General features: G+C 41.3%; 1 pseudogene across 1 annotated transcript; it reads left to right on the top strand.

Moving 5' to 3' along the window:
* Positions 1–3207: 3207 nt before the first annotated feature.
* Positions 3208–5128, top strand: LOC116269982 (annotated as a pseudogene). The gene has a single exon (XR_004177779.1). The product of XR_004177779.1 is annotated as an uncharacterized LOC116269982 (transcript).
* Positions 5129–10455: the final 5327 nt, after the last annotated feature.

A 10455-nucleotide genomic window follows, 5' to 3' on the forward strand; every position in this document is an offset into this window, starting at 1 on the left:
GGCAGAGGTTGGAACAGTTTGGAAGGCTTATAAGAAGACAGGAAGATGATGGTTGGGCATGATAGCTTATGCCTGTAATCCCAGCACTTTGGGAGGGTGATGCAGGTGGATCATTTGAGGTCAGGGGTTCAAAGCCAGTCAGCCAACATGGTGAAACTCTGTCTCTACTAAAAATACAAGAAAAATAAATTAGGCAGGCATCATGGTGCACGCCTGTAATCCCGGCTACTCAGGAAGCTGAGGTAGGAGGATAATTTGAATGCAGGAGGCAGAGGCTGCAGTGAGCCAAGATAGTGCCACTGCTCTCCAGCCTGGATAACAGAGTGAGACTCCATCTAAAGACAAAAACCAAAAACAGAAGACAAGAAGAAAAGTTTGGAACTTCCTAGAGACTTGTTGAATTGTTGTGACCGAGATGCTCATACAGTGATATGGACAGTGAAATGCAGGCTGAGGTGATCTCAGATGGAGATGAGGAACTTATTGGGAACTGTAGCAAAGGTCACTCTTGCTGTGTCTTAGCAAGGAGACTGGTGGCATTGTGCTCCTACTCTAGGAATCTGTGAAATGAGTCTTTAGAACTATATTTAGGGCCGGGCGCGGTGGCTCAAGCCTGTAATCCCAGCACTTTGGGAGGCCGAGACGGGCGGATCACGAGGTCAGGAGATCGAGACTATCCTGGCTAACACGGTGAAACCCCGTCTCTATTAAGAAATACAAAAAACTAGCCGGGCGAGGTGGCGGGCGCCTGTAGTCCCAGCTACTCGGGAGGCTGAGGCCGGAGAATGGCGTGAACCCGGGAGGCGGAGCTTGCAGTGAGCTGAGATCCGGCCACTGCACTCCAGCCTGGGCGACAGAGCAAGACTCTGTCTCAAAAAAAAAAAAAAAAAAAAAAAAAGAACTATATTTAGTTAACCATCGGCTAATTTCCAGATAAATAGCTCTGCAGAGGTCATATAAGGTACAAATAGCAGTAGATCAAGGGGGAGGATGATCCTGGGGACTCCTGAAATACACTGTAAATAACCCAGATATCCCCCAATGAATAAATGGATATACAAAGTGTGGTATACATACATATGTACAAACAATGGAACATTATTCAATCATAAACAGGAATGAAGTACTGATACAGGCTACACAATGAATGAACCTCAAAAAACCTTAGAATCCTGCTAAGTGAAAGAAGCCAGTCACAAAAGACCAGATATTGGATGACACATTTATATAAAATGTCCAGAATAGGCAAATCTAGAGACAGAAAGCAGATTAGTGGTTGTCAGGGGTTGAGGGAAGGAGGAAATGAGGAGGGATTAAGTGAATTAATGCATGTTAACACCTTAAACTTTGGGCAACTGCCCAATCACACAGACAGTGCAGTCTCATTCATGGGTTACATGAAAAAACAAAGAGAAAAGCCGAGGCAGAAATACCAACATGTATGTTATTAAAAACATAAAACCTAAGTATATAGACAGACTACGTTCCTTAATGAGCAGATTCAATATTATAAGGTTGCCAATTCCCCTCCCACAATCTCTCAAAAGTTGCAAAGTAATGCAATGTAATGCAATTTTAATCCAAATGGCATGCTTATCTAGACAAGAAAAATTTGATTGTAAAATTTATATGAAATAATAAAGGTGTGAGAATTGCAGGGAAAATTTTCAAATGGAAGATTATTAAGGAAGAAAAGAGTGTGAAGACCCTGCTCTATATGGTAGAAGTCAAAGACAGCTACCATCAATTCTTTCCCTTCCTCAACACACATTGCTTCTCAAGAGGTAAGGAATAACTCCCCTCCCCTTGAATCTGGTTGCCTTGCGACTTGCTCGATCCACAGAATATGACATAAATTCCATTCTGGGAATTCTAGGATTGGGTTTTTTTTTTTTTTTTTTAAAGACAGAGTCTCACTCTGTCACCAGGCTAGAGTGCAGTGGTGCAATTTCAGCTGACTGCAACCTCTGCCTCCCAGGTTCAAGAGATTCTCCTGTCTCAGCCTCCCGAGTAGTTGAGACTACAAGTGCATGCCACCACACCCAACTTATTTTTGTATTTATTTATTTTTTATTAGAGACGGGTTTCACTATGTTGGCCAGGATGGTCTCCATCTCATGACCTGGTGATCTGCCCACCTCGGCCTCCCAAAGTGCTGGGATTACAGGCATGAGTCATCGCGCCCAGCCCGATTTTATTTTATTTTTTAAAGAAACTGAAGCTTCTACTTCAGTCTCTTGGGAGCCTTGCTCCTGGGAAGCTCTTCCTTGAACCTAGTTGCCATTCCATTCCACCAGGCCACATATGTCTTCTCCAGGCAACAGTCTACATGAATTGCCAGTCATGTAAGTGAGTTCAGATGACTGTGGCCCCAGCTAACATTTGACTGTAATACATGTGAGAGGCCCCATGCAGAACCACCTAGAACCATGGAGATCAACCACCCTGCAAAAGCATGAAGTTAAGCTTAGGGGTGGTTAATTATGCAAAAATAAGTAAACAGAGCACTCCACCAGGTATTAAACATTATTACAAATATTATGTAATTAAAACAATACAGAACAGACCAGGGTTGACTACAAGATCAATGGGACAGAATAAAGTTACACAACCAATGCCCCCTGGTGACCACAGGGATTTGTCACAGATCTCATCACTTAGAAACCCTACAGCGGTTTCCCTGGTCACCTTCCAGTCACCTCTACACCTTGGCTCCTTTTAGCACTCCTCCCTGGCTTATCACTATATGGAATTACTTTATCTCTTTGTACTGTCTGTCACCTGCCACCATAATGTGAATTTCTAGACCTCCATAGCATCCAAAGCCCTAGAACAGTTCTTAGAACACAGAAGGTGCTTGACAAATATTTTCTGAAAGAAAAAGAAAATACTTCAATACCTCAGTTTATTAATGAAGTGGGGCTACCATATGGCTGCCTGAACAAATACAGCTTGACACTCACTTTCTTGCTAATGACTGAAGTGTATTAACTTGTGTAATCACACAACTACCCTATGGGGTAGGTGCCCTTATTTCTCCATTTAGCAGATGAGGAAACTGAAGCACAGAGGGGCCAAGTATCTTGACCAAGGTCACACAGCTTTTAAGTGCCAGACCCAGGACTCAGATCCTCACAGGTCTGGCTCCAGAGCCCCCAATTTAACCTCCTAACCTCTCTGCTTTACTGGGCTAAACCTTCACCACCTGGAACTCTCCAGGTGCTCGTAAGCGAGTGCTACCCAACTCCCATCACGAACTCGGAAGACCTGTCATTTTCTGAAATTTTCACAACTTCTAAGACACTAGTTATTGGGGAAAACTTCAAATTATTTAAATAATGAGAGGTGAATAACATTGCTAAACTCATGAACATTCTGTATTTAAAAACTCCACTGGCGATCAGGGCACACAGAATCTCTACTACTGATCACTGACGCTGACCATCCCCCAACCCGTCGGCCCACGGACCCCAGCCCTGACCCCACCTCCTCCCAGCATCTGACACAAGGATTCTCACCACACTCCCCAGAGACTCGCCTGCCCAGGGTCCCTCTCTAACCCCACATAGCTCAGGTCTCTGACCCAGAGACAGCATTACCGACCCCACCTACTATCTATTTCCAGATTAGAGTCCCTGATCCCAGAGGCATTGTCTACAATAACTAGCTCTTACAACTATGTCCACTTCAGGAACCGCCCTGTGACGTCAGAATTTTGAGGCCGCCCGGCCAGGGCTGCACATGCTCAGTGAGGCCGGCGCCCGCCAGTAATAAACATGGCTCCCTAAAGCCGCTAGGGCTCAAAAGCAACATGGAGGCCTGCACTTCATCGCTCCTCTCTGGGGGCGGCCATACTGAGGAAGCATCTCTTCCGTGCAGGCAGGCTGTCCTGGGGACCTCAGAGATTCTCTCCAGCGGCAGCGGAAAATGGGCAACGGGTGGATTCGGGTCCAGATTCTGGCAGGAGGGAGTTTGGGATCCAGATCTGGAAAAAAGCATTAGACTGGAAGAGGACGCGATGGAGTCGGAGCCGCTGGCGGGGACAAAAACCTGGGGCTGGGGAAGGCGCCGCTGGGAGGCAAGGCGCCGACGGACTTTACCCGCGCACGCGTCGTAGCCATCTCCGCGCACAGTGGCGGCCATCGCGGCTGGTACCCCAGTGTCGGCGTGTGCCGGGGGCTCCACTGGGACCCGGGTTGCTCGCCCTGAGTCTCCCCTTCCTCAGCTGTACGCTTGGGACAAGAACAGTAACCCTCGCCAGTCAAGACAGGCCGGGGCTGTCCGGAGGGCCCACGCCTTAGAGCAGGCCCCTATCGTGTTCAGGGCCCTGAGATGGGGTCTGACTCAGTTCCTGCGGGGAAATTCACCAGTGACCCAGTGAGTGCCCTTCAGTTAAAGACCACCAGGAGCACACTTGTGGAAAATATAATTACATTGCAGCAAGGAATGGGGTACTATGGGTCATCTCAGTGGAAGGAGTTAGAGAGAAACTATTAAACGAGTCGGGGTTTAATTGGTTGACTTTCGATAGGGTCTCAGAAAGTGAAGATTTTAGATTGGATGCTGTCAGAAGTGGCATCAAGACTTTGTTTTTTATCTGCATTTAGACAACGTTATAAAGTGCCCTTGTTTTTGTTTGCACTTACCACAGTCTCCGATTAACCTTCTGAAGTTGACATTATTCTGTGAGATTGTTTATATCCAACAGGAAAACAAAATGGCCTGGCCATGAGCATCAGACCGGCGTGTAATAACATTAAGGCCTAACTGTGACCCAAATATTGACCGAATTGAAATTAAAAATAGTTCTTCAATACTCCATTTAAAATAATGCATAGAAGCTGGACATGGTGGCTCATGCCTTTAATCTCAGCCACCTGGGAGGCTGCAGCAGGCGGATTGCTTAAAGCCAGGAGCTCGAGACTAGCCTGGGCCTTTTGGCCTGTTTCGGCTTTTAACGTGCCTTCCTCACTCAGTTTAATCATTTCTCACTTTTGATTTTTAATAAGAGATATGTGGCTCTTACTTTCACTTGAACACACATGGTGGCTCATGCCTTTAATCTCAGCCACCTGGGAGGCTGCAGCATGGATTGCTTAAAGCCAGGAGCTCGAGACTAGCCCTGGGCCTTTTGGCTCACTTCGTGCCTTTTAACGTACCTTCCCACTAGTTTAATCATTTCTCACTTTTTGATTTTGACAAGAGATATGTGGCTCTCTACCACTTGAAACACAGATTCTTTGTAGAGTGCTATTAATTGGCATAATTTCAATATTGCTGTGTCTCAGAAAACAGGGAGACCTGAGGAGAGGGGAGATGGAGGAAGGGCAGATTGATAGAACCATTTGAACACACATATGTATCAATTAAGCTCATTATCTTTTGGGGAGCATGGTTTGTGATGCCCCAAAACAATGACAATAGTAATATCAATGATCACTGATCACAGATCACCATAACAGATATAATAATAACAAAACATTTCAAATATTGCACTACAAAAACGTAACACAGAGATACAAAATAAGCACCTGCTACCAGAAAAGTGGCACTGGTAGACTTGCTTGATGCAGGGTTGTCACAAACCTTCAATTTGTAAAAACGCAATATCTGAGAAGCATAGTAAAGTGAAGTGCAATAAAACAAGATAAGCTTATATATGTATGCATGCACACACCAGTACACATCCACCTATCCACACACAAATCTTTGTACAAACAAATCCTGTATTTTCAAATCCAAGAATACATCATTTGCACCTTAAAAATATATGTCATCCTTATAGTATCCTTTTCTGTCTTTGTTATCAGGGTAATGCTGGCCTCATAAAAATGTTTGGAAATGTTCCCTCCTCTTCAACTTTTGGAAGAGTTTGTTAATAAATGGGATTAATTCTTCTTTAAACATTTGCTAGAATTCTCCAGTAAGCTATCTGGTCTTGGATTTTCCTTTTTCATGAGTTTTTTGACTACTGACTCATATTTTTACTCATTATTTATCTGTTTTGATTTTCTGTTTCTTCATGTTTCAGTCTTAGTGAATGTATGTTTCTAGAAATTATATTCTAAGTTAAACAATTAGTTGACACATGGTTGTTTAGAGTAGACTATTAATGTCCTTTGTATTTCTATGGTACCAATTTTAATATCTCCTTTTTTATTCTAATTTTATTTATTTGAGATTTCTCTCTTTTTTCTTAGCTTAGTGAAAGGTTGATCAATTTTTATTATCTTTTCAAAAATCAACTTTTCATTTCATTGATCTTTTCTGTTGTTTTTCTGCTGTATTTCATTTATTTCTGCTATGGTCTTTGTTAGTTCCTTCCTTCTTCTAATTTTGGACTTGATTTTTTTTCTTTGACGTTTATTGTTTCTTTGAGATCTTTTTTCTTCATTTAGTACTTATCTGTATAAACTTCCCTCTTAGAGCGGCTTTTGCTTCATCTCATAAGTTCTAGAATGTTGTGCTTTCATTTTAGTTTGTCTCAAGATATTTTATTTCCTTTTTGATGTTTCGATCTGTTGGTTGTTCAGAGTGTGTTGCTGATTTCCACATATTTGTCACTTCCTTTCTAAGTTTTCTCCTGTTTCTAATTTCTGCTCATGCCACTGTGGTCAAAAGAATACTTTGGTAAGATTTCAATCTTCTTAAACTTGCTAAGACTTTGTTTTCGGCCTAATATATGACATATGTTGGAGAATGTACTGTGTATGCTCGAGAAGAATGTGTATTTTGTTGCTTTGGAAAAGGAATGTCCTGTATATGTTCGGTCCATTTGATCAATAGTGTAGTTCAAGTCAGTTGTTTCCTATTATTGATTATCTGTCTGAATGATCAATCCATTGGTTGGCAGGGATATGGAAGTCCCCACTGTTATTGTATTATTGTTGTCTACTTCTCTCTTCTTCAGATTTGTTATTTACTATATAATTAGGTGCTCTTAATGTTGGGAGAGAATATATACTTGCAGTAGTTATATCCTCTTGATGAATTGACCCTGTATCATTCTATAATGATTCTTTGTTCTTGTTACAGTTTTTGACTTAAAGTCTATTTTGTTTGTTGTGTTGAATAACTGATTTTCTTTTTTTGTTGTTCCTCTCTTTCCTTTCAGTCTATGTGTGTCTCTGAAGGTGAAGAGAGTCTCTCATAGGTGGCATATATTTGGTTCTTGTTTACTCTCCGTTCAGCCACTCTGGGTCTTCTTGTTTCACTAATTTGGTCCACTGATATTTTGAATTAACCATTGATAGGCGTTTTGTAGTTTCTTTGTTCTTTTTTATTTCTCTGGCTGTGCATGATTTGGATTATTTTGATTATTTTCTGTAGTGTGGTATACTTTGATCTCTTTGCTGTGTCTTTGTGTAGTAATTCTTTTAAACATGTGGTAAAATTCCCCATTTGTGTATCTATTACATGTTTTGTCTTTGTGATTATCATGAGCTACATAAACATCATATGCCATCATGTGCCATATAAGGATGTTTTGTCAATGATGGGCCACATATTAAAGTTTGGTGGTCCCATAAGGTTATAACATTTTTGTTTTATCTGTTTAGATACATTTAAATACACAAATGCTTATCATTGTATTACAGCTGCCTACAGCATTCAGTATAGTACAATGCTGTACAGATTTGTAGCCTGGAAGCAATAGGTTATACCATATAGCCTGGGTGTGTAGTAGGTGGTATTATCTAATTTTGTGTAAGTACACTCTGTGATATTCACACCATGACAAAATTGCATAATGAGGCATTATTCAGAACATATCCAAATTAAGAAATGCATGATTGTAGTTACAATGGTCTATTTTAAGTTGATAACAACTTAACTTCAATAATACACAAAAACCCTACACTTTACTCCCCTCCACTTTTTATGTTTTTTGATGTCAGAGTTTATTTCTTTGTATATTTTGTAGTTATATTTATTTGTAATATTAACCTTTTAAAAGTTAAAGTGATTATACTGCATCATTGCAGTATAAGGAGTATTTTGAATTTGAGTGTATAGTTACTTTGACCAGTGAATTTTATAACCACATATGGTTTCATGATACTGATTAGTCTTATTGCATTTCAGTTTGAAGAACTCCCTTTAGGATTTCTTATAAAGCAGATCTAGTGACAGTGGACTCCCTTAGACTATTCTGGGGGGCTTCTGAAAAAGTCTGTAAATTCTAGCCAGAGCAATTAGGTAAGAAAAAGAAATAAAAGGCATCCAACTTGGAAAATAAGTGAAAATGTCTCTGTTTGAAGATGACATGATCTTATATAGAGAAAATTCTAAAGGCTCCAATTAAAAACTGTTAAAATTAAGAAACAAAATTCAGCAAATTTGCAGAACACATTAAAAAACCTGTTGCATTGCTATATACTAACAGTGAATTATCCCAGAAAGAAATTAAGAAAACAATCTCAGGCCTGGCACAGTGGCTCACGCCTGTAATCCCAGCACTTTGGGAGGCTGATGCAGGAGGATCACTAGGTTAGGATATCAAGACCAACCTGGCTAACACGGTGAAACCCCGTCACTACTAAAAATACAAAAAATTAGCCGGGCATGCTGGCAGGCACCTGTAGTTCCAGCTACTCGGGAGGCTGAGGCAGGAGAATGGTGTGAACCCAGGAGGTGGAGCTTGCAGTGAGCCAAGATTGTGCCACTGCACTCCAGCCTGGGCAACAGAGCGAGACTCCATCTCAAAGAAAACAATCTCATTAACAATAGCATCAAAAAATTAACTACTTAGGAATACATTTAAATAAGAAAGTAAAATTTCTATATACCAAAAACTACAAAACACTGATAAAAGAATTTGAAGAAGACACATATCTCTATTACTCACTGTGATCTAAAGATATAATGCAACCCCCATCAAAATTTCAATGGCATTTTTCAAAGAAATGCAAAAAAGCAATTCTAAAATTTGTATGCAACAGACCCCAGTCAAAACATCCTTGAGCAAAAAATCAAAAGTGGAAGCATCACATTACCTTATTCCAAACTAAATTACAAAGCTATAGTAATCAAAATAGTATGGTACTGGCATAAAAACAGACATGTAGACCAAGGGAACAGAATAGAGAGCACAGAAATAAATCCATGCATTTGGATTTATTTCTGTGCTGTGGCCTTCTTCTCACAGCTCCAGTAGGCAGTACCCCAGTGGGGACTCTGTGTGGGGGCTTCAACCCCACATTTCCCTTCTGCACTGTCCTAGCAGAGGTTTTCCATGAGGGCCCCATCCCTGCAGCAAAATTCTGCCTGGACATCTAGGTGTTTCCCTACGTCCTCTGAAATCTAGGCAGAGGTTCTCAAACCTCAGTTCTTTTCTTCTGTGCACCCATAGGCTCAACACCATGTGAAACTGCCAAAGTTTGGGATTTTCACCCTCTGAAGCCACAGTCCAAGATGTACCTTGGCCCCTTTTAGCCATGGCTAGAGTGGCTGGGATGCAAGACATCAAGTCCCTAGGTGGCACAGAGCAGGGGGCCCATGAATCCAGCCCAGGAAACCATTTTTTCCTTTTAGGCCTCCTGGCCTGTGATGGAGGGGGCTGCCACAAAGGTCTCTGACAGGTCCTGGAGATATTTTCCCTATTGTCTTGGGGATGAACATTTTAGCTCCTTGTTACTTATGCAAATTTCTGCAGCTGGCTTGAATTTCTCCTCAGAAAATTGGTTTTTATTTTCTATCACATTGCCTGGCTGCAAATTTTCCAAAGTTTTATGCTGTTTCCTTTTAAAACTGAATGCTTTTAACAGCACCCAAGTCACCTCTTGAATGCTTTACTGCTTAGAAATTTATTCTGCCAGCTACCCTAAATCATCGCCCTCAAGTTCAAAGTTCCACAAATCTCTAGGGCAGGGGCAAAATGCCACCAGTCTCTTTGCTAAAACATAGCAAGATTTACCTTTACTCCAATTCCCAACAAGTTCCTCATCTCCATCTCAGACAACCTCAGCCTGAATTTCATTGTCCATATCATCATTAGCATTTTGGTCAGAGCTACTCAACAAGTCTCTAGGGAATTCCAAACTTTCTCATGTTTTTCTGTCTTCTTTGTGAACCCTGTAAACTGTGCCAACCTCTGCCTGTTACCCAGTTCCAAAGTTGGTTCCACATTTTTGGATATCTTTATAGCTGCACCTCACTCTACCAGTACCAATTTACTGTATTCATCTGTTTTCATGCTGCTGATAAAGACATATCAAAGACTGTGTGATTTATAAAGAAAAAGAGGTTTAATGGACTCACAGCTCGTCGTGGCTGGGGAGGCCTCACTCATGGTGGGAAGTCAAAAGCACATATTACACAGCAGCAGGCAAGACAGAATAAAAAGCAAGTGAAAAAGGAAATCCTTTATAAAACAATCAGATCTTATGAGGCTTATTTACTACCACGAGAACAGTGTGGGGAAAAACTGTTCCCATGATTCAACTATCTCATTGG

This window comes from Papio anubis, chromosome 13 (genome assembly GCF_008728515.1).
Source record: "Papio anubis isolate 15944 chromosome 13, Panubis1.0, whole genome shotgun sequence".
NCBI classification, from domain to species: domain Eukaryota; kingdom Metazoa; phylum Chordata; class Mammalia; order Primates; family Cercopithecidae; genus Papio; species Papio anubis.